We start from the raw sequence: 24,768 nt of genomic DNA, 5'->3' as shown, positions 1-24,768 counted from the left end.
TAGCAGCGATTTATGCTTATCATAGCCATGGAAATTGAATAGGTAGGAAAGATCTACACTAATAATCATGCTTCTCTCTTACGAGTGAAAATATTGGAAGACATAGCTTATAATAGCTCTTCTTTCACCTTGCTAACCCTGTGATGAAATGTAGCAGAAAAAGTTAAATAGTTATCAGTGTTTTGCATTGGGGCCTCTAGAAATTAGGTGGAGGACTTAACTCATGTGTGACTAAGGCAACCAATATGATCTTTAAATTCCCCAAATAATCTAATAATGAAGTAATATGCCATCACTGTAATTTTTTTCTTAAAACATGACAAAGTTGCGCTTATTTGTTGCTACTGTTCAGTTCCCATTTATAAATTCACACATTTGAGATGCCAAGTCTATCCAGACCCTCAGGTTGAATGTCACGTCCATGCACATTGCCCAAAATATGTAATCAAGGCTAATCTCACTCTCTAATTGTTCTGCCTCTATTTATCAGCATGACAAAACTTGCAGAGAGAAAAGTATGTTAAACGAAATACTGTCTAGAGAGGAAGAACAGGAGTACTTGTGGCACCTTAGAGACTAACAAATTTATTAGAGCATAAGCTTTCGTGGACTACAGCCCACTTAGTCCACGAAAGCTTATGCTCTAATAAATTTGTTAGTCTCTAAGGTGCCACAAGTACTCCTGTTCTTCTTTTTGCGGATACAGACTAACACGGCTGTTACTCTGAAACTTGTCTAGAGAGGCTATTTTTGTGCTAATCATCTCTCAATTTTCCATTTCTCTGTTTAATGGTATATTACTCAAAGCTGTAAGTTTATTACGGTCTAATTTTCAATTTTTTTCTGGAATAATTAATTTAACAAAAAATAATCCCCAACAGCCAGATATTTACTGTAACTTTGCTAAAAAAAAAAAAAAAAAAGACGACACTATGTGCTCATCGCGGAGTGCTGCACGAAAACTGGAGTTATTTATAGGTGTTCAGCATTTGCTTGTGATCATGTGAAGTGAAATCAATTAAATGCAATGCCTGAAAGCTACAGCAAGGAGATAGGTTTTATTTCTTGTTTGCTTGCTTTTGACATTTTTCCATTGCGAAAAATATTGGACTAATTCATTAAGTCAACATTTTAAATTGAATGGGTCTGGGTAAATCTCTCTAAGATGTCTGCATGTCTTGTAGGTTACAAAATTATCATGATGTTCAACGTTCCATTAGAGACGTAGGATAAACAAGCTAAATCTGTTCAGCCCTGCCCTCAGTGGGGCTGTACAGACCCCAGACAGGAGACGCAGCTGTGTGGAAGAGCTGGGGGCGGTACAGCCATGCTGGAGGAGCTGCCAACGTGGGGCGCTAGCTCCTGGGAGTGGCAGCCCCACGTTCTGCTCCTTTCACCGCTGCGGTTCCCAGGAGAGCCCTGCGGTTCAGTGGATACCGATTTCTATCCACGGATATAAATTTGTATCCATGCAGGGCTCTACAATTCATTCTTGAAAATGTGTTTCCAATATGGCATACTGGCAATAAATGTCTTAATGGTATGGCATACTTGACCGTACTGGCTTACTTGCGCCACTGTGTATACGCATTAAAAGCATCCAAACCAACTATCCATGTGGAAATTAAGGCTGTTCTGTACAGATATTAAAATGACAGCATGCCCTTTACTCATTCATCTCTATCTTGGAGCACAACCTCCGTTAAAATGAATGACTCACATCAACAGAAGTTAAGCATGTGTTCAAAGGGCAATTGATAGTGCAATGGCTTTAAATGTGGCACCCATCTTTTTTGTCACTTTGTGCAACTGAACAGATAACACTTCGGGGAAGGCAATTTTTGCCTCGCTCTCAGAAGAGCTTCTCTTATAGCCATCTCTGTGCAGACAAAAAGAGATTTAATAATTATAAAAAGAAAGGCAAATACAGTGGGATAGTAGTAATTTTTTTCTTGTTTTCATATGTTTTCTACTGACTTTCTGAAATAAGCTTTATTATATTTTTTGGTTCTATTACAGAAAGAAAATTAAGTGTTTAGTATTATTTAACTAAACTCAACTGACAAGTAAAAATTCCAGCACAACATTCAGGAGTTAAATTTCAAAGGTAAAGCAGAGTTTCCTGAGCATGGGTCATAAAATAAAAGTAGCAGCAATATTTTACCTCTTCAATCATTCATTTCCCTTGATTTATCTCTTGTACTAAACCAGGTGGCTCAAACCAGCAGGAAGTAAGGAGAAAGCCTTGGAGAAAACTAGAGTTTCTGCGTCCACACTCATCAGTCAAATGCTTCAGCAGGAACTCTGAACTGAATTAATGATACTAAGATTTCATGCAAGATGCAATGTAAAGCACAAAGAGAATGTTATAGTGCTTTTATTAGTTTTTCTTGAAAATCAGCTTTATTTTTCAGCCAAAATGAATGAATTATCCACAGTAATTCCCTATGTCCTTTACCTCTACTACTTCCTATTCCATTGTCAACTCTAAACAATGTTCTGATGTCTTATATGAAAGTCTAGTTAAGATACATTTATATAGCTCCCATCATTGTAGTTTCGGAACACCTCCCAGTCTTCAATGTGTTTATCCTCACAACATCCCTGTGAGGTAAGGCAGCGCTATTGTTCCCATTCTGCAGATGGGGTACTGAGGCACCGAAAAACTCACCAGCCCTGGTGACTGACCTAGCCACTGAACCATCCTACTTCTTCATGAAGCAATCTCATTTCTCATATCATTCCCTAACACTATCCTGATCACATCGTCATTGAAATTCTTATTCACATCTTCATTCTGTTGCTTGTGCTGCAAGTCTGAATTGTCATAGTTCATTATTAGGTGACAGAAGCATCTGACTTACATTCACAGAAATCTCCACCTTCTCCTACGCATTCAAGATCCAGTGAAAATGATCCTTTCTACTCTTCAAAGCTCCCCATTTCTCTGAACTTTTCTATTACTATTCTTCCGTGCATTCCCTTTAGTCAAATGCCAGACTTCTTTCTGGCTCCACTGTTCCTTTCACCATTGAGTGGCATGTCCTTCTTCCACGGACCTCCCAATCTTCAGGTGTGGAAGAGCAAGCACAGCAACTGTCCTAAGTGACTGCATGAATTCAAATCCCATCTCAAGACCCACTTCTCCCCCCTGGTTTTAAGACCCCTCTCTTCAATAAAATAATGAAGTTCTACTCCTATCTTCTCCACGATTAATCTCACCCAAGTCGGGTCATTGTAACCCTTTTATCTTAGCAAACAGCAAGGAGATATGTATGAAATAGATTACACACATACTTTACACTCTTATTTCCATGGTAATGGACTGTAAAGCTTTTTGGTACTTTAGGATAATGTACTTATGAATTGTGCTCTACAGTTTATTTTTGAATTATATAAAATGTCTCAGCCCATGCACAGAAAGATATAAAAGTATCTTAATGTTTGGAAGCAAAAGAATTTAGATTGTAAGTTCTTTGGGGAAAGTATCTTTTCATTCTGTGCTTGTATAGCACCTTGCACAATAGTGTCCTGTGCATTACCAGCAGTACAAATAATAAAACCAAAAAAAAAAAGAGCATTAATAAGGAGAAAGGAGCATGTCTAGGCAACCAGTTCTCAAAATAGGATGCTGCTTTAAAGAGATTTCTAGCTCTTGGGTTATTTTACATCCACATCTTAATCACTAACATTAAAAGGACAAAAATATAGCACCAGTAGAATTAAGGGCCCTTAATTATTACTGAGTGATATAATTCAGCTATAACTATTAATCTTGACACATACAATGTCAGCTCTAGGCTCCCCCCCCCACCCACACCCTTCATTTTATATTGGTCTGCCATTACAGTCATCTTTCTCATCTTTTCTCCACGAACCTCTCTTCATATTTTTTCTCTACTTCTCTTCTCAGGCTCTCAGAGATGGGCATGAAGTAGAATCTGAATCCCACCCAACTTTGAGGGTGTTAGAAATTTGAACCCAGATCCATATGCAAAGTTGTACAACAGGCCTCTATCAATCTAGTGACCTGAACCAAAATCCCAATTACCTGAACTAAAATCTGTGTCCAAAATCAAGATACTAATTCTGTGTCCTCAACCGACCTCTCTTTCCAACTGTTTCCAGCTCTTTTTCAGTTATTTCTGTTCATCACTCTACTCTTCTTATCTCTCTTCTTTTTCAGGATCAGGTAACAGGCACAAAGTAGTGGTCAGTTTAAGTGTAGCAGTAATTTAAACATGCAGCCAGCTGCAAAGTAAAATTAAGTTGGATCATGCAAAACTTAAGACTATTACTACTGTATTCTTCAAACCCCAAATCTCAGTGAACTAAGTCATCACTCAATCTTGCCCATGAACCTTGTCCATTAAACCTTGCCCCAAACCAAAACTGATCACCATGAAAATGAAAAAAATAAATATATCCATGTTTATCATCTATAGACATATTTGTATTTATTTTTACTGATCTATAAGACTGCTCAGCAGCCATGGGAAAGCTTTTCATATGAAAAGTATTATGAGTATGTGTACACAGCAACTACCCCCATGGCTGGCCCAGGCGAGCTAATTTAGGCTTGCAGGGCTCGGGGTCAGAGGCTATTTTATTGCTATGTAGACTTCTGGGCTTGGGCTGAAGCCCCAGATCTGATACCCACCCACCCCACATGCTCCTAGAGCCCAGGATTCAGCCTGAGCCCAGAAATCTACACAGCAATGAAACAGGTCCACGAACCTGAGTCGGCGGGCATGGGCCAGGCATGTTTTTCTTTGCGGTGTAGACATACCCACAAAGCTCTTCAGGTCTGGAAAAGGTACTCCCAGCATCACACCAAACTGCAAGGTGGAACAGATTGTTCCTAGGAAAGCTCAGATGTGGATTGGCGTCTATCAAGGTCCATTTTTAGCCAAATACTTCCATTTACTTGAATAACCCCTTCACACTATGTTGACCAAATCTGCCTTAGGTGCCTTCTACAGCAACACTTTAAATAGGAGCATAGAGCTAACGCTTCTAACTTCAGATATAAAAATGATACATGCATATGAACAGGATGAATACATTCAGTAGAATGTAACCTTTGCAAAGATATGATACATGGAATATCTAGCATAAAACATATTCCAGTTAGGTCATATTTACACTCATAAGCATATTTCTATAAAGCATTATGGGGTGCAACGTCACAGGCCCATCCAGCTGATTCAAGATCCTGGGCCTGTTTCATTGCTGTGTAGATTTCTGGGATCAGGTGGAATCCTGGGCTCTAGGAGCATGTGGGGTGGGTGGGTATCAGAGCTTGGACTTCAGCCCAAGCCCAGAAGTCTACATAGCAATGAATAGCCCCTGAGCCCGAGCCCTGCAAACCTAAATTGGCTAACATGGGCCAGCCGGGGTGTCCAGTTGCTGTTTAGACATAACCTGCATGGTTCGATAGCTTGTCTCTCACATCAATAAAAGATGTTACCTCAGCCGCCTTGCCTCTTTATTGGTAACAGGAGAAATTGTTACATTAGAGAGACTAGCAAAAAATGCTCAATCCTGCAAGCCTTATAACATGAGCTGCCTATACTCAAGCAAGGCATTGAAGCTACTTGTGTGAGTAAGAAATTGCAAGACTAGACCCTTGCTGGTAATTAGGTAACAAAAGAAACAAAATAGCTTTTCAGGTGATGGGTATGTGGGGAGCATAGACTATAAGAGACAGACCACATAAATCAAGTAGAGTAGACAGATGTGTTTTAAACATTCATCAATTGTAGTACCTCACTAGTGAGTTTGCATTTTTTTAAAAAAATCACTTAGAAATATGAAATGTTTTACAAATTGGCTCTGTTCCACAAATCCTTAAATGTACAGCCAAGTTCCCCTCACTACACTCTCCCAGGTGCCCGTTCATGTTCTTAGGAGCTAACCTCTGTTCTACTCCCAAGGAAGCAAATTTCATTAAGGAGCTAGTTGCCAAGCTCACTTCCTAACTCCCTATGAGGTCATCAATAAGGCATCAAAACCAGCAGAAAAATTAACTGGAAAATCATTCTAATTCTCCAGCTGCTAAAGATTCACAGCACCTCCCACTTCCTTCCTCTGTCTGAGTAAAGTGGTGAGCTATAAGTCATTCAAGAAATTCATCTTCTGTCACTTAGAAATGTTAAAGTGAACCATGCCATCAGGGCCTCACATACTGAGGGCAAATCACACCTGCATAAAGCCCTCCAGAAGGACTGAGTCATTTTTACCTTCAGTCCCTCTAATACAAATACTAAAATGGAGGAGAGGGATAGCTCAGTGGTTTGAGCATTGGCCTGCTTAGCCCCAGGGTTGTGAGTTCAAGCCTTGAGGGGGGCCACTTAGGGATCTAGGGCAAAATCAGTACTTGGTCCTGCTAGTGAAGGCAGGGGGTTGGACTCGATGACCTTTCAAGGTCCCTTCCAGTTCAAGGAGATAGGATATCTCCCTTAATTTATTTACAGTGCAGATATGGAGTCGGTTTTTAAAAACCGGACTTTCATTTTTGTTGCCTGGAAATTACAGTGCACATAGCTGCAGGTGAAAGCTTATCCCCACAATTTAGGTAAATTAAAAATCTACAGACCTGATTTGCAGCCACAGTCAGCTCATTTGACAACTAGGTTACCTCAAGTATCAGAGGGGTAGCCATGTTAGTCTGAATCTGTAAAAAGCACCAGAGCATCCTGTGGTACCTTTAAGACTAACAGAAGTATTGGGAGCATAAGCTGAAGAAGTTCTTACCCATGAAAGCTTATGCTCCCAATACTTCTGTTAGTCTTAAAGGTGCCACAGGACCCTCTGTTGCTAGGTTACCTCAGTTACACCCGCCAATAAATATGGGTGTGTCAATGCAGGCTGGCTGAGGCCAAGATGAAAAATCATTCTTCAGAGAGCTAGGTTTTCAAAATGCATCAAGGAGCATTGCTAATGTGTGTTCTTGCATTGCATTGCAAGCTCTTCAGGGCAAGGACTATTTCTTACTATGATAATAAAGTTCTATGGAGCAGCCGGTAATACAGTACAGTCTGACAGATGTTATCTTCATATTCCCAGTACTTTAGGAAATTGCTAAATTGGTCCTGCGGTATAGGTGTACATTCTGCCGCACAGGAGCTTGGATCATCTGCCTGATGTTATTGTAAGGCACCATGTGTGATATTCCACTTCTGCCCATCTCTATGACATCATTTCCCCGCCATCTCCAGATACTGGGGAGGCATCTCTATAAGTCTACTGTCAGTGTTGGGAAAGGAGGTAGACATGGTGTTGGTCAAGGGGAGCTGTAGATGGGGGCAGGGGCAGGGCACAAATCATTTCCCTCTGGCTCTGGGGGAAATCTCTGGAGGGGAAGCAGCAGGGTGGAGGGAAGGGATAACAAAACTACAGCCTAGGGGTATATTGTCTCTTCTGCAGAACCAGGGGCAGGGGAATCCATTGGTGCAATGCAACCAAGCACCGAGCTAGAGGTGTGGGCAAGTGGAGCGATGAGGGGATATTGCCAAGGGCTGTGAGGCTGTGCCAGCACAGATCCTCCACGTGGATGACTTTGGCCTCCTATACAGAATCCTCATTGTTTGCAGGGCTCTCTCTCTACATGCAAGTAGGAAGGCAGCCTCCAGCTCGAGGGAATTTCTACAAGTGAATCCTCAGCCATTGCATCCTCCAGAGACCTCTCACATGGCTTTTTACTACAGCATGGGATGATAGGCCCCAAGGAATCAAAGTTCACGTTCTAGATTTGCCATGAGCTTCTTAAGTGATAGGTGTGCAGTGAAAGTGCTTTTGAATCATCCCCTCTGAGCAACAGGTGATGGGACTCTCTTCAGAATCATTTAATGCCTCATCAAATTCTTTTCAACTGGAGGAAAGGATGCAGCAGGGCTGGGTAAAGACAACAATAGGAAATCTCTGAGGACCTCCCACTCCAACACACAAACTGAAGTGTCGACATTTTTTTAGCATTAATAAATTTTGTTTGCCTACAGGATTATCATCATAGCAGAATCCTGGTGCAGCAGTTCTGGTGCTGTCTAGTGTCTGTTTCTGCTCCATTTATGGTAGCATAGACATAAAGGGGTGAGATGTGTGGTGTATTTCTCCTCAGAATGGGTAGGTAACATTGAATGTGGCCTTATGATTGCACCTAGGGGAACAGTGAGAAACCTATTTCCATCACCTATGACATACATGGCAAGAAGAAGGCAATTGGGCTAATGGCAATGGTAACAGAAACTCAGCATGTCTGTTTAGGGCCGCTCTCAGAAATCCATGCTCTTCTTTGGCTATCAGTTCAGCCAACGGAGTAGCTTGTAGTGATTGTAGCCCCAAAAGTAGGTATACATTTCAGATGGCAAGTTGCAGTTTAGCATGTACTGATACATTTTTAATCAGAAACAAAATTGCAGATTTCCCAGATGTATTTTAATCCACAAAGTAAATTTAATAATCCCTGGCCATATTTGGATGTGAAAACCCTCCTTCTTAAAAGAAAAAAAAAAAAAAAAAGGCCGCAGCAAATTCCCATAAGGAAAACCCTTCTCCTCCCCCCAAATAAATTTATACCAAGAGGAACAAAAGCAATTTGAAATTAACTTAGCAATACTGTACCCTCAGATTGCCAGGCACAGAAGTTGCATTCACATTGCACCTAGAGGAACATACCCTTATTCCAACGTTCACAACAACAAATTGGAGACCTTTCTCCTACGTGATTATTTTCCTTTATTATATTTGAGCCTCTCATAAAAATGTAGTTTCTTACACAACAAAGAACTTCCATGCTGCTCAGAGTGCCCAGACTCTTCCAGAGGACAGCGGATATCTAAAAGACAAAAAGTTCCACTCCCTTACAGCTGTACTGCAGATGTTAGCTCTGATATTCAGCTCATGGTATGTAGGGTGAACTCCAATGACTCCACACATGTACAGAGAGCAGTATGTTGCTACTGTGGAGAGTTTTGCCCTTAAAATAGCTGCTACTCTAAAATGGCTTGCTGTCATTGTTAAACAGCTGAAAGCCTCCCCCAGCATTCTAAGGAATTCCACATGATCATAGAGATCAGAATCCTGGAATTGAGATTTTCAATTTGGATCAGCCGAGAGAATTTTGCCCTAATTTAAAATAATTTTAAAAAGAGTCTTTTCCAATATCGTACTCAGTGCTCTGCTCTCACTTTCCATTCACTTCTGAAAGGAATTCAGGGCACTCCGTACGTTGCTGAAAGTGTTCAAGCATTTGTGGGACTCGGCATTGAAATGTGGAGTGGTTCAACAATACTGAGGACTAGCATTAGAATGCACACATTTTATTAACAATACTTGGTCTTCCACAGCAATCCTTCCTTCAGTCATAAAAATGTAATTTACAAGATGGCCCTGCTCTTTAGTTAATGTGAATACAGGCGAGTCTCATCTTATGTGGGGGTTCCATTCCGTGGTATAGTCAAAATTACATTGAGTTGAATGGCGGGTGGAATCGCCCGCACTACAGGCACAGTATTAAAATGGTTATTTTTCGCCTTTTTTTTTTTTGGCCAACTGCGTAAAGCTGAAATCGCACATGTTAAATGTGCGTAAGGTGTGACAGACCTGTATCAGATTTATCTTCTCTTGACAAAAACAAACAAACATGTTACAGCTCTTAAGGGATTCAGTTGGTACCAGTTAGAGCAATTCAAGCTTTAATACATCCTTTAACAGATTTCTGTTTATGAAGTAAAATGAGGGATTTAATATAAGCAAAGCCATTTATTTCCTTTTTAAGTTTCTCTTCCTCATTTAAAAGCTAGTTAACATAAAGGTGTTGTTTATACATAGAAGATTTCAAAACCTTCATTTTGAACTCAACTTTTTCCACTGAGATTGAAACAGATACATTTTCAAAATAACAATAGACAAGGAAATATTTCCTGGTGCTCTAATGCAAGTATTTAGCAATCAAATTTCTGCAGATGTATTTCTTAAACATGTGTCCTGCTGATGTAGCAAATGAACACTTTCTAACATTCCCAGTGTGATTTAGGCAGAAATGCCACTCACACCCATGTATTGTATGTGTGTTTAGCACCATGCCCCTTCTTTGTATTCTGTCTTTGGGCCACCTTCAGATCCCTCCAGTCTCATGAAACTTGTCTATCTTTCTATTGATGGCAACATTTCCCCACAAGATGTGGCCCTTCCAAAAAGTTGGAAACTGGTTTAAGTTATCTTCTCTTGAGTTAGGATAGGGGTTGGTCCATGCTAAATCTCTGCTCTCCTGAAGGCCTTATTTCCACCTTATATAGATCTATATATCGAGAGAGAGAGGAGAGAGAGAGAGAGAGAGAGAGAGCAAGCGCACGCGTGCGCATTAAGCTGCCATGTTATTTTTTCAATTTTACTTTTGTTTTAAAAACATCTTAAACTTATAGGTGCAGTCTGGAGTGATAAAATGCCACCTGTCCAAAAGCAAAGGTTTACTGTAATTCATTGGTGTTCAGTAGAATTCACCACACAGCACATAAAATTCCATTTGTCCTCAGACAGATTTCAAAAGTCCAGGAATGTCCTTTTCACAGGGTTATCTCATTGCATGTATCATGGAAATCTCCATACACACACAGTGACATCAGGTGTGCTTCATCTTAAACAAATGTTCAGCTGGGCTGGACAACAGACTAAGTCACCTAGCACACAAATAATTAGGGCTTCTGATTTTTGGTTTCAACTGATAAATAAAAAAGATTGTGTCTACGCAATAAACACCAGAAAAACACTGGAAATGGTTACTTGTATCTAAGCATTTGTCTATAGGGAGCAGTGATGCATACGACGAGGCTGGGATTTCTAAAGCGCACAAAGTGGTCCATATAGATCCTGCTGGTGAGTTCCCTAGTTAGATTTAACATAGCGCCATTTGAAACAGTACTATGTTAATGTGCACTAGGGAACATTGCAAAGAGGTTACTCAATACAACATATACACAAGTCCCAACAGCCCCACCATCTTCCCTCCTCGATTTTTTGGACATCCACATAAAATTTAAAAATTACTAAAAATAACCCCAAACCATCCAAAATTCATCACCTCCAGCAGCCCAGTGCCCTTTACTTCCATGCCAGGGCTTTGGTTCAGTACTGACTGAAAGGAAAGATTACCTCTCACTGAGTTACCTTAAGAAGATCTTTTTGCACTGGGTTTTCCATCTAAGTATTGACCAGACTTGAAACTATTTATCCGTTAGATCTAAGAAGATCTCAGCCTCAGGCAATATGGCTGCAGGTCAAGATTAGTAACAAGCGTTTCATCCTTACTTGGCAAACATTTTCCTTCCTTGAAATACTTTTTGCAAAGAATAAAATAGTCTGATGTATCTTTATGGAAGTTTTTAAAAAGTTAAACTGGGGCAAGGGAGAAGAGGAGGATCCAAATAATAATTAAAAAAACAACAACTCTGCATCTTTTCTTTTTTGAAGAAGAGAAAGGAGAAATTTGTTATTTTTCTGTTAGTAGAACGCCGGAGGCTCGATGCCTTTGAAATGCACTTGTAAGGAGGATGATTGGCAACCATTTAGAGGACAGAGAGACCAAAGTAGAAATAATGAGAAGCAGCAGCCCACAAGCACTACACACCATGACAGCAAGGATGAGTATATGCTTGACTGGAGGTTAACATCTTCTCAAGAAGATGGAATGGATTTCAGTGAAGAAAAAAGATAATTGATTCAGATGGTGGAACTATGTGCAGGGAGACAGGACAAACAGACAGCAGCTAATATACACACGGGAGGAACAGCAGTGCATTATGGATTGACTATATTTCAATGGTGGATGTATACACCAAACATATAGTTAAAGTATACAGCACTTAGTGGAGACGTGTGTGATCAAGATGCCCCACAGGAAACATGTTTAACCTAATGATAGAGGATGGCAATGGCTACTGCTTAATCTGGTCATAATATGGAATATTCTGCATAGTGGGAATGCATTCAGCAGTCTTAACTCGTTGTTACATAGCTGTGAAATTCTAAACCAGGACCCTTTCAAAGGGAAAGTTGCCAAAGAGAGATTAAATGCAGAGAAGGTCATTTATATTCTGATATTTCTATTCAGTACAGTATTTTAAGCCTTTTTAAACCATAATAAAAAGTATCAGTAATCAATTGCATTGGGATTGTGGGTGGGACTAATCTTACATGGCTTGTTCATTGGTTGTTAAAGGGTAGGGTTAATGTTCTGAACAATAGCTGCTTCTGCTGGGGAGAAATAATAGGGCTTTATTTCTTTGGCAGTTTCCTGATCAGAACTGATAGTTGACATTCCCAGTCACTGTATATTTATATATGTATAAATCTATCCAGAACTGTATATTTCCAGTAGGCTTTTTTGTTTTCTTCTAAATAAAATAGGGGATATGGAAAAGACCCAAAAACCACAATGAAGAATAGCAGTGAAAAAAGGGGGGATGTGGTAGGCTGCATGTGCAATTATCACTTGTGTACACAAATGATAGTGCTCAAAATTGTGAAGGCAGAAATACAAGCTAGGTCTTAAAGTTGGTCCCTGAAAGTCAATGAAACCTTAAGGTTATTTTCTGCCTTGCTGAGAGATAGTTATGCAGCTAAATCACTATGCATGGAGATGGGAATTGCTTTAAAACATTAATATAGGGTTAAGGCTATAAGACATCTAGCACTTAAAATCAGGAGGTAATTTTGGATGCCAATGTTGCCAGTGTATAGATATTTTTATGTACTTTAATGCTATTTCAATTAGCCTGCATAATAGCATCAAAATGCAATACTGAAAGCATCAAATAGAAAATTGCAGAAATCACTACAGAGAAATACTTAGAAACCAGATTCTACAACAAAAGCTGGGCATAAAACATTGTTAGCCACAGACAATAGAGCTAATTGAGAATGCTTCTCTTATCCTATTATTTAAGAACCACAGCCCGTAAGTAGGCTGGTAAATGAACAAGCACATCTGCCTGATCAAATCAATTTCATATGTGGGTTACAAGTTTTAGAGAGCAATTACACAACATTTTTGTTCCAAATCAGATGTTTAAAGCATTTTTATGATTGCAGAATTATCTTGTTTTAGAAGATGCCTGAAAACATCATTTAACATGATTTGAGCTTTACTGTGTATTTTGAACTTATTACAAATATGGAGCAAGACAGGAAACATGTAAAGGAAAATGCATTTAAAGAGTGGAAGATGGCAAGTTCTACGGATTATGATTAGAGCAGCAATTCTCAGATTTTTTAATATCACACCCTACTTTCATTGAAGCAAACGAGCTCAGGATTCTCCTTTATGCATGCTGGAGGAAACTAACACATAGTGACTGTTAAGGGAATAGTACAGTACATACAATGTAACAGCCTTTACTGTGACATGTTTCATTGACATGGAGTTCGTTCCTGTGCTCAGGGCATTGGGGTCTGGAGAGTTTGACCCAGACTGAAAATGAAAAATGGCTTGTGACTTCCTCCAGGGAAAGAGAGGATCCAAATGGGTACAGGCTCAAAGGAGAACCAAGAATAGGGTGTCCTCATTTGAGCTCCCTCCCTGCCATGAGGCAGCCATCTGCTACCTACCCCTACCCTCATAGCTGTAGTCTGGCTGAACACCAGCATGGGAAACAGAGTACAGAGGATGACAGAGTCTCCCTGTCCTCAGTGCCCATACTATAGCAACCCCTGATGGCCACCAGGAGCCATTGTATAGGAAACATTGCTCAGTCTCTGAAGCCCAGCTGGAAGGATGAGAAACTTTAGTTGGAGCTGAAACAAGGTTACAGGGGAGCTTACAGAAAAACCCAAGACACAAATTGCATTTTCAAGATTGTAAATTAAAGAGACAGTCAAGACTGTCAGCCCCCCAAAATCCAACAACTCAGACATTGCCACGGCCCCAAAGGTGGGGACAGAGTATGTTGTAGGGAGGCTTTCTCAGAGAAATGGGAGGTTTAAATCTGGTTTGAGCCTCTCAATTACTTGATGATCTTGAGTAAGTCAGTTGATCTTCTTATGCTTTATTTACCCAAATGTAAAATTGGGTAGGAGGCAGGATCTAGTGAAAACCAGATGCTTTATTGGAGCTGAGCAGTTATAAGTAAATATCAATGTAGTTTTGTCACTCAGAAATTCTCAGACATATTTCTGCCAGATGGAAAATGGTATAACATTTCAAGATCAACTTTGTATTAACATATATTGACTGTTAAGGGCATAGTACAGTACATATCCTAGAATAGCCTTTACTGTGACATGTTTCATTGACATGGTACTCAGGACATATTTGGATTCAAATACAAATCACTTATTGTTGAAAGAAGCTTTGATTTATCACATTGTATTTATAAAACCTACCCCTGCGTTCTAGGGTTGAGAGTAACTCAAAGGTTACTGCACTGAATTAAATGAGGAATCTAAAATGTTACAGTCAACTCAGGACTCTTGGAACCAGCAGAGAACTGGGGTGTTTGTGCTGTGGTGAGGAGGCCCACAGCTTGCAACTAGGGAGCACACACAGCTCTACTATGGCTTCCTCTGTTTAACTGTATAAGGGTAGGGGAAATGGATCCCTGTTCTGTGCACTCCCAACCTCAATGCTTCTGCACAGGAGCAGCCATAATTTGGTCATTGTTGTCTTACAAGAGAACAGATGGCAAATGAGAATTAATTTTGTGGTCTTAGACCAGTTTCTGCAGGCTCTAGTCAGGCAAATGAAGTCAATAGGAGCTTTGCCTGAGTAAAGACCACTACATTATACCCCATTTGTGAGTTTCATTAAATGACTAAGACCTTAGATTATGAAGACTACTCTATTAACTGACATACCATAATGAGTTTTGTATCATTCAGGTGTATTATGTATATTGTATTTACAGGAATTATGTCATAAGAATTTACATACAGAGTTGAGTTATAAAAACAACAGTTTCATAAATGGGATTCAACTGTCTGTAAGAGAGTTTTAACCCTGGTCTACACTACAAAAATCCACAGCCCTCAGGGATACAATTATGCTGACCTAACTCCAAGTGGAGAAAGCACTATGTCAAAGGGAAAGCTTCTCCCCTCAACATAGCTACCACCTCTCAGGGAGGAGGAGTACTACCCTGATGGAAGAAGCTCTCCCGTTGGTGTAGGCAGAATCTCCACTAAGGCCTGGTCTACACTAACGAGGTAAGTCTATCTAAGTTATGTTAGTTATGTTACATAAATTACGTAATTTAAGTAGAAATAGCTTAGATCAACTTACAGCAGAGTCTAGTCCATGCTATGTCAATGGGGCTACATCTACACTACAGGGGGGAGTCGATTTAAGATACGCAAATTCAGCTACGTGAATAGCGTAGCTGAATTCGACATATCGCAGCCGACTTACCCCGCTGTGAGGACCACGGCAAAATCGACCTCCGCGGCTTCCTGTCGACGGCGCTTATTCCCACCTCCGCTGGTGGAGTAAGAGCGTCGATTAGGGGATCGATTGTTGCGTCCCGACGGGACACGATAAATCGATCCCCGAGAGGTCTATTTCTACCCGCCGATTCAGGCGGGTAGTGTAGACCTAGCCTGGGAGATGTTCTCCTGCCGACATAGCTTCCACCTCTCGGGGAGGTGGAATATTAAAGTATACGGAAGAGCACTCTGCCATCGACTTGTCGTGTCTTCACAAGCCTAGCTAAATTGATGCCTGCCGCATCAATCGCAGCAGTAGTGAAGACAAGCCCTAAGTGATACAGCGGTGCAGCTACACTGATGCAGCTACACTGATGCAGCATTGTACATTTAGACAAATCCTTAGTTTCTTTTTAGAATGATATTTTGGGAAGCAAGATAAAAGCATCAGAGACCAAGTGTGAAGTTTTTCATGCTCATGAAAGTCAGTGACTGATGGCAATTGTTAAGACAATCATAAGAAAAGGCAAGATTAAAGTCAATCACTATTAAACCTTCATCACACACCACCCTATTTTGTACCTACAATATTCTGCAGAATAGAGGTTGCCAATCAGGTTGTGTGATGGGGGACATATCTACACAGTGCTTTAGACCTGATCTACACTACACAATTAGGTTGACACAAGGCAACTTAAGTCAACCTAGCTGTGGATGGGTCTTCACTTAAATTTGGCTCCTGCCGATGTAAGTGCCCACTATGCTGACTTAACTAACGTAACTTAGCTCAACTTACCTCGTTAGTGTAGACCAGACCTTAGTGAAGACTCTGCCTACACCAATGGGAGAGCTTCTCCCATCAGGGTAGGTATTCCACCTCCCCAAGAGATGGTAGCTATGTTGATGGGAGAAGCTTTCCCATCAACATAGCGCTTTCTCCACTGGGAGTTACATCATAACACAACCTTCCTGCGCACTGTGGAGTTACGGTCAATGTAATTACATCAACAACTGCTCCGAAAGTTGTGCAGCCACTGCTCATCATGCCAAACCCAGATGACAATGCAATCCCACCTGTCAGTGTTTGTTTTTCAGGTCCAAATCCAGCACTCCACCAGCTACTCTATGAATGCCACCAACAACCTTGAATCATTTCTTTCTATGTCCCACAGCAATCTAGCCTTGAAGGAATCATCATGTTCCCTGCGGCTCCTCAAATACTGCAGGGTCATGCTCCCTGTGCTTGCACTGTTATCACGAGTGTTGAAGAGCTGTGCAGGCTCCATGCTTCTGTCAGAGATAGAGGACAGCGAGGAGGGATGCAAGGGTTTGTGGGGATTTTTGAAAAGGCGTGAAATATTATGGGATGCTGATGAAATTATGGGATGGAGAATACTGCGTTATGCTCCCAGTCACACCTCCATGTCTCATTTCGGCCCCCTCAGACATTGCAAAAACTCCCCTGCGTTGGATGGTGGTGAGTTGCACTGTGGGATACCAACCCACAGTGCACTGCACTCTACATCAGTACAAGCGCTCCTGGCGAAGACGTGCACCACTGACACAAGGAGCCAAGTGTGCACACACACGAGTAATATAATAACTGAGGGGGCTGTATGCCAATGTAACTTACTTAGGTCAACATAATTTTGTAGTGTAGAAATGGCCTCAGTCACAAAGACCATATCTACAAACCAAGTAGAAAAAAAAACCCCAAAAGATACACACTACTCTGCAACATCCTTTTGCTTATGGTTTAGTGCTTTGGGAGAAAAAACACATCTGTGTTCTGATTTAGGGTATATCAAAAGCTGTAAGTGCTCTAACACTGACAAATAGAAATGAGGTGCTAAGGGCAAACACGGAGAAATTAAAGAATGCAGTGCTGTCATGACAGTCTTAATTTCTATATGAGATTCTTCTGTAACTGAAAGACATGTATAAAGAAGCTTTTCTAAATCTACTCTAATTTCAAACAACATTAAATTTGTGCCAAATATCGGAATCATTTTCCTTCAAACCACGTAAAGAAGTGTTCATATTACTCCCCCTAACAAATTTCAGAGACTACACTTAGTAAGTCTCTTACCACAATCCATTAAGAAATGGAGAAAATAAATGCCACACAGTGCACTTTTAGCTGGTTATGTACTATAACTGGAGAATCTCCCCCCGCCTGTTTATTCCATATCTGTGGGATAAACCCATAGACGCGTGCTCCAGATTCTCAGCTTTCAACTTTTTTTTTAAAGTTCTTTCTAGAGCCTGGGGTTGCAAGGTTAACCTTGAAAGCATTAACTAAATGTAAACCAATGCAGTGTTATCTTTCTGAGTCTGCAGAGAGCCTAAAACAATAGCTCATAGAGGTGCAAATGGTCCCATTAATCTCAATCAGAGCCCCATGGACTCCACAATTCCATATCCACATTTGTTGGCAGTTTCCCAAGGTGTCATGGAATTCAGTATTGCTGCAGCGAGGCTGAACAGCACACAGCGAAGGCCCAGGGAGACGTGCCCCTAAAGCTGGCTAAAAGCTTCCCAACTATTTGGCACACCTGGTAGGGGAAGGAGGTTCTGAGTCATGCTGTCTGGACAAAATGGCAACAGCTGAATACTGTGACATGGGCCACGTGGAGATCATCAAAAATAATCACTGTTGAAAAGAATTATGACTAATTTCATGTCACTGAATATGTTCAGCTCTGAGCATTGGGTGTGTGTGTAATTTTGTAGGGGTAAAGGATCTTTCATGGGGATAGAATAAACTAACAAAACCATAGAATTTAGGGGTGCTTACTGAGGAATGTGATCCCCAGAGTCCACAAAGCTCTGAGTAAGGGTGAAATATATGGTGACTTTCCTGTTTTGCCACCTTGCATCTTTTTGTTGGCAGAGTGATCAGACCTAATCTCCTCTCTGCAATGAACTCAAGGATACATAACAGTAGGGACCGAGAGGTCTTTCACAGCTCCAGTTACTATTATTCTTTGATTCCAGGGACACTGACAATGAATACAAAAGTATATGTAATTTGCAAATCCATTTCCTCCTGAGTCATCCTTTATTTACCGTTTTTATCCTAGCTGATTTACAAAACTCAGTTTTGTGACTAAACAGTTTTACTAAACCTTGCATTAACAAGATTAAACAGCATATGTAGCATATATAGATATAGTATATTCTGTTTGTTAGATCCTCCAGCATCTTGATTTTAAGCAGGGTAATAATGGGGCTAGCGGTATTGCTAACCCAGTCAGTCAGTATAATAAAATATAAACTTGTAAATGCAGAGGCACACTTCAAAAACTATTCTTTTACTCGGTTAAATCTACTACTCCTCTCACTCTCCTCCCTAAATATGTCCTTAAGGAACAAAGAGGGGGGCAGAATATAGAAACTGCACATCAAATCACTGTTGTCCCCTGAAAACCATGTTCCCTTTTCAGTATATGTAGCATGCTGAGCAAAGACACTATGGTTCAGTATCTCTTTGCTAGCTGACATTGCAAAATTCTCCATTATTAAAAAAACCATACCACTGCAAAGCTACCAGGCTCCCCTTTCAATAAATGTCCTCTCTATTGAATTGTTTCCTTAAATCTGGTGTTTTTTCTACCCTTTCCAGCAAAGTGGTTTGAAGAGTTAAAACATTTCTTTTTGTTCCCAACAAACATCTTCTGCATTCCCCTTGCTAAAGTACAGCACACCCACCATCAGCTCAGAGTGCAGAAACCACGAAAAAGTTGCCAGGACTAAACAGGCTACCAGTGATTAATGAAAGCTTGCTGACTCTACTGGTATGGAGGGCTGCCAAGTGCTTCTCCAATTCACCTTGCCTTCCATAAGATATATATAGCAGAAATTTTACGTAGCAAGAAAAAGACATTACAACCCTTGTTCTCCCTAACTCTTCCAGGATCTGTCACTATTTTAGGAAGAGCTATAATGAATTTCCCAGCTGCTTCCATTATGTTCACTCTAGTAATTTACTATATGCCAATTAGTTCCTCAAGAACTAAATCAATTATGTTTGGTAGGGCAACACAATCCCAAATTCTATTAAATATTCAACTTCTAGCAAAACACATTAAGGAATTCTCTATCTCTTCAATGGGAAGACATTTGTTTCAGAGGCATGTCTTAACAACAGAGACTGAAATGAGAAGCATTTTATCTCTCAGAACTTCATGGCTGTAATTCTGTGGAAACAACCAAGTCAACAAATGAGCACTATATTGCTTCTCTCTCTTGGCTCGCACACCCTTCAGCCCTGAATTCCTGAGTTTTGGAAGCAGCCTATTTTGTGTATGAACAAATCCGATGCATGAAATCAAATTTCAATGAATATCCCTTAGTGGGAGAGAGAACATGGCTACTGATTATATGCAATATTGTTAACAATAGGTCCTCAGCAACGTTTGAATCTAAGACCATCAGCATCAAAGCCCAGAACTCTGGAACATGAGCTAAAGGAGTAACTCTAATAGCAGACAACAGTTATCTTCTACATTGATTAGCCACTCGACCAGGACAAAAGACACACTTTATAAGCATGTTGTACACTTGAGGAAAAGTGCCTTATTCTTCTGCACCAACCATTTTTTCTTTTACCATAAAAAAAACTGAAGCAGGTAGCACCAGGTCTACTGAATACAGCAGAGATATTGAGTCAGTACAAGAACACCCCAGCTTTTTCCAGTGCCTTATGGTCATACTTCACATCAGTGTCTAATCTTCAAAACAAGACTACTTTTCATAGAAGCCCCTTCTACCCCTTACTTGTCTGATCTGCACTGTGGGCGTAACATCTCACAAGCAAAAACTCTCTGAGGCCAGGATAATTCATAATTAATAAAATATTTTTTTCTAGCTAAGTTGCCGAAGTCTAGGAAACAACGTAGATTTCTAAGAACACTCTCTGTTGTGTTCTGGAGCCTATTTCCTCTCTTGATATGGTATCCCATCACCTGAATATTTAGACAAAATGGATGAGTTAAGGATGTCATTTCACCCTTAAATTTCAATTTCCTGGTTCATGAGGTTTTAAGCCCAATGTTATTTTAGTAAAAGTGAATGTTGTTTGTTGTTCATTGTTCATTTGAAGAATTTTGAAAAGAAGTATCTAAGAAATGAATCTGAAAGTAGACAGTTCTTAAAAAGTTCATTAATTATTTAACCAAGGTCCTTCAAAAGATAGATGACCTGATTAATATAAAAAATATGTATTATTGTTCAAGTATACTTGAGTCACTAGTGAGTCAGTGTTTCACCATGACATTGGTGATGCTGTGCTTTTTGCAGGTACTGTCTTTCAGACTGCATTGTAAACTGACAGCATGACCACCTATGCTCATTAGAGATCCCACAGAAATTTCTTAAGAGGAATGGTGCTAGTTCTGATGCTTTGGTCAAATTACACTACGAGAAATTATATTCCTACATATATTCTTCTGTTGCTTTAACTGGATAGGTTATTCTAAGACAATGATTAGGAACCACTGTGTTACTCTAATTATAAACATCTCACCATTAACTTGTGCTCTCCCATCTCTTGTATCCACCTGTTGGCTCTCCTCACGTACTTCTCATCATATACTTAGACTATAAAATCTTTGGGATAGCACCATCTTTTTGTTGTGTGTTCACAGTCTCCAGCACAATGGGGCCCCAAATCTTGATTGGGGCCTTGACAAAAATAATCTTATACGTATATTGTTGCTGTTGCAAGGACTGCCGCATTCTACCCCAGTGGTTAATGCATTTCAGTGGTGGAAGAAGCAAACCAATTGCTATAGGAATACAGTCTATAACTCCATAAGTGCTTAAAAGCAGGTGAAAGCTGGGATACAAGTCAATGAATAATAAAATTATTTAATCAAGTCCTGAAAATTATTTTAACAATTTGGCAGACAACTACTAGCTGTCCCTGTACCGATCTAGGGAGCTCAGTCTCTGCTTAGAAGGTGTCACATATGTTTGAACCCCACTCCCACCCCGAACACACACATTCTCACTCACTCATACTGGTTCCTAAATTGGAGAAGGAGCTTTCCTCCCCTCACCCCCATGTTGTCCCCCCAGTGTTTTGGCTGATGTGAAACAGGAGATCTCAGCTGCTCTGCCTTGTTCCTCATTCTCTTGGCTGCTGCAAGATGTAGTTTCTACAGCTTTCAGATCCTCTTCCACTGCCTGCCTCTGCTGTTGCCCATAGTTTTCCCAAGCAGCAGCAGAATAAAACTGACATAATTAGCGGTGATAGGCCTGATTCAAAGTCCAGTGACGTTGATGGAAAGTTTCCTTCCAAAAGAACAACACAACCATGTAGGGACAAAATCAGAAAGGCTAAGGTACAAAATGAGTTACACCTAGCAAGGGACTTAACAGGCAAAAAGAAGAGGTTCTTTAAATACTTTAGGAGCAAGAGAAAGATGAAGGAAAGAAAGGTCCTCTACTTAGCAGGGAAGGAGAGCTAGTAACAGATGACATCAAGAAGGCTGAGGAGTTTAATTCCTATTTTGGTGCAGTCTTCACTAAAAAGATGAATGATGACCGGATACTCAACACAATTAATATTAACAACCAGTGGAAGGAACGCAGGCCAAAACAGGGAAAGAACAGCCCAGGGAAAGAATATTTACATAAGTTAGGTTGGCAGGGCCTAATGAAATTCATCCTAGGATGCATAAGGAACTAGCTGATGCAATCTTGGTACCATTAACAATTATCTTTAAGAACTCATGGAGGATGGGTGAGGTCTCACAGGACTTGAGAAGGGCAAACATTTTAAAAGGGGGAACAAAGAGGGCCTGGGGAATTATAGAACAGTCATCCGAATTTTGATATCTTGAAAGGTACTGGAACAAATTATTAAACTATCAATGTATAAGCACCTAGAAGATAATAGGGTCATAAGAAATAAATAACATGAATGTCAAGAACAGATCATACCCAACCAACTTAAATTACTTCTTGACAAGATTACTGGTCTAGTGAATGGGGGAAGCCGAGACATGATATATCTTGATTTTTGGTAAGCCTTTTGACACAATCCCACATGACATTCTCATAAGCAAACTAGGGAAGTGAAATTACTATAAGGTGGGTGCACAACTGGTTGAAAGACCATACTCAAAGAGCAGTTATCTGTGGTTCTCTCTCCAATGGGGAGGGTATATCTAGTGGGGTCCCACGGGGGTCAGTCCTGGGTCCAGTACTATTCAATATTTTCTTCATTAATGACTTGGATAAAGGAGTGGAGTGTGCATGACACCAAGCAGGGAGGGGTTGCAAGCACTTTGGAAGACAGGATTAGAATTCAAAATGACCTTGACAAATTGAAGAATTGTTCTGAAATGATCAAGATGAAATTCAATAAAACAAGTGCAGAGTATCTCACTTAGGCCTTGTCTATACTATGTGGTAAGTCGACCTAAGTTATGCTACTCCAGTACGTGAATAGCATAATTGGAGTTGACGTAGCTTAGATCGACTTACAGTGCTTACACTGTGCTTACTCTTCTTGTTCCAGTGGAGTACCAGAGTTGACTGGAGAGAGTTCTGCCATCTATTTAGCGGGTCTTCACTACACCTGCTAAATCGACACCCACTGCATCCATTGCAGCTAAGTCAGTCAATCTACCGGTAAGTGTAGACATGGCTTTAGGAAGGAAAAAAAATCAAAACGTACAACTACAAAATGGAGAATAACTGGCTAGGTGATACTACTGCTGAAAATGATGTGGGGGTTATATTGAATGCAAGTCAACAATGTGACAGTTGTAAAAAAGATTAATACAATTTAGGGGTGTTTTAACAGGACTGACATATGTATGACATGGGAAACAATTGTCCCATCTACTCAGCACTGATGAGCCTTCAGCTGGAGTACTGTGTCCAATTCTAGGGGCTGCACTTTAGGAAAGCTGCATACATTAGTAATAGTCCAGAAGAGACCAATAAAAACTATAACCTGACCTATGAGGAAAGTTTAAAGGAACTGGGCATGTATACTGAGTCTTGATAAAAGAAGACCAAGGGGGACCTGATATCAGTCTTCAAATAGGTTAAGGTCTATTGAAAAATAATTGATAAACATCCTCTTTACATATCCACTGAAGTTAGGACAGGAAGTAAAGGGCTTAATCTGCAGTAAGGGGGAGATAGGAAGTTTTTCCTAACCTGACTATAAGAGTAGTTAAGTTTTGAAACAGGCTTCCAATGGAGGCTGTGAAATCCCCATCCCAGGAGGTTTTTAAGAACAGGATGGACCCACGGCCATCCATGGCCACTCATTTTTTTAAGAGTACAAAGTGCGTAGGGCACCCAAAAATTTGGAGCACCACCTGGACCATAGGCACCAACTTTTCATCTTGCTGGGGGGGTGCTTGACCCCCGCCCTCCACATCAGGCTCTGCCCACACTCCACCCCTTCCTGCAACCCCCTGCCCCACCTCTTCCCACTCCTGCTCCATCCCTGCCCAGTCTCTTCCTCGCCTCCTCCCCCTCTCTCCCGGAGCTTGAATGCCATGAATCAGCTGTTTGCGGCGCTCCAGAAATTCTGGCAGGGAGCGGTGAGGGGAAGGGGGCAGAGAGGGGGACCTTGGTGCCGGTGGGTGCTCTGCACCCACTACATTTTCCCCATGGGTGCTCCAGCCCCAGAGCACCCACCCACAGAGTCCGCACCTATGACCGGGACAGCAGGTAAGAGCGGGGTGGCTCCCGCACATCCAGCACGCACTGCAATCTCCTTCCTAGACAGAAGGCAGGGGCTGTATTCACAGACCCGAATGCGCCAGTGTAGGGGCACCAGTTTAATAATACTGCATAGGGCCCCATAAATCCTAAGGATGGCCCTGGATGGGCCAACCACTGTCAGGGATAGTCTAAGTTTACTTGGTCCTGCCTCTGCAGGGGGAAGGTCTTGATGACCCCTTGACATACCTTCTAACCCTACATTTCTAGGATTCTGTCATTCAGTAGGCTTTGAATAAAGTCCTTGAAGAGATGGTCCTAATTTTAGAAGCAGAGACAGTGTCAGGCTTACTTTCCAATAGTACCAATGCCTATAAAAGTTGTCCATTACATATGGCAGCACATACACAAATACCAAACAGCATAGCTGATTGTTTCCAATTTTTATGGCTTGATTCATCAAGAGAAATTTCTGAAATACTCCCTAGACACAAAATTACCTCAATCTTTATGCTGATAGACTGTTTCAGGGCCTATTTGTGAATGGCCTAGGGAACAATAATTAAGCATTAATCTTGATGAATGGCAGCACTTTTTTGGAAGCCAGTCATTAAACGCAAAGAGAGAATTACCTGCCTCATTGTTTAACAAGATCTATTAGAA

At 40.8% G+C, this 24,768-nt stretch overlaps 1 protein-coding gene across 4 annotated transcripts in view; it reads right to left on the bottom strand.

The window, feature by feature from the left end:
* Positions 1–24,768, bottom strand: part of LOC128842694 (multiple epidermal growth factor-like domains protein 6) — a 267,105-nt gene that overhangs the window by 171,487 nt on the left and 70,850 nt on the right. The gene's annotated exons all lie outside the window — the stretch shown is intronic.

Source organism: Malaclemys terrapin, chromosome 9 (assembly GCF_027887155.1).
Source record: "Malaclemys terrapin pileata isolate rMalTer1 chromosome 9, rMalTer1.hap1, whole genome shotgun sequence".
Classification (NCBI taxonomy): Eukaryota; Metazoa; Chordata; order Testudines; family Emydidae; genus Malaclemys; species Malaclemys terrapin.
Note: the sequence above shows the minus strand (reverse complement) of the source record. Positions and strands in the feature narration are given on the sequence as shown.